At 48.9% G+C, this 654-nt stretch overlaps 1 non-coding gene across 1 annotated transcript; it reads right to left on the reverse strand.

Moving 5' to 3' along the window:
- Window positions 1-332: 332 nt before the first annotated feature.
- Window positions 333-451, reverse strand: LOC123179645 (5S ribosomal RNA). The gene has a single exon (XR_006490524.1). It is a non-coding gene; the product is annotated as a 5S ribosomal RNA (ribosomal RNA).
- Between the last annotated feature and the right edge of the window lie 203 nt (window positions 452-654).

The raw sequence follows: 654 nt of genomic DNA on the forward strand, positions 1-654 counted from the left end.
ACTCCCAGGTCCGCTCCAAAGACGATTCTACATTCTCACTACCATTACAACCGTTCCCTAACAATGGATAATGTCCTATACTACTTACTCTCCCGCTCAATCACGGAGACGAGTTTTCCACGGTTTCCACCCCTCCCTCCATACCGCAGCAACACGAGTTTTTTCCACCCCTTTCAGAACGCGCCCTTCGCGGCACAAAGCCGCCCCAAGACGCGCGAGCAATGAGCATCGAGCTTAAACATATCGCAAACGTCAAACATAATATAACGGGATTAATATATATCGCGCACGTGCGACATGTTTGTCACAAGGCGCAAAAAATAATTATAAAAGGAATGCAACACGAGGACTTCCCAAGAGGTCACCCATCCTAGTACTACTCTCGCCCAAGCACGCTTAACTTCGGAGTTCTGATGGGATCCGGTGCTTTAGTGCTCGTATGATCGCATCCGACATGTTTCCCCATCTTCGTCCCTTATGCTTGCCACTCCCAAGTCCGCTCCAAAGACGATTCTACATTCTCACTACCATCAGAACCGTTCCCTAACAATGGATAATGTCCTATACTACTTACTCTCCCGCTCAATCACGGAGACGAGTTTTCCACGGTTTCCACCCCTCCCTCCATACCGCAGCAACACGAGTTTTTTCCAC

Source organism: Triticum aestivum, unplaced genomic scaffold (assembly GCF_018294505.1).
Source record: "Triticum aestivum cultivar Chinese Spring unplaced genomic scaffold, IWGSC CS RefSeq v2.1 scaffold329359, whole genome shotgun sequence".
Taxonomy (NCBI): domain Eukaryota; kingdom Viridiplantae; phylum Streptophyta; class Magnoliopsida; order Poales; family Poaceae; genus Triticum; species Triticum aestivum.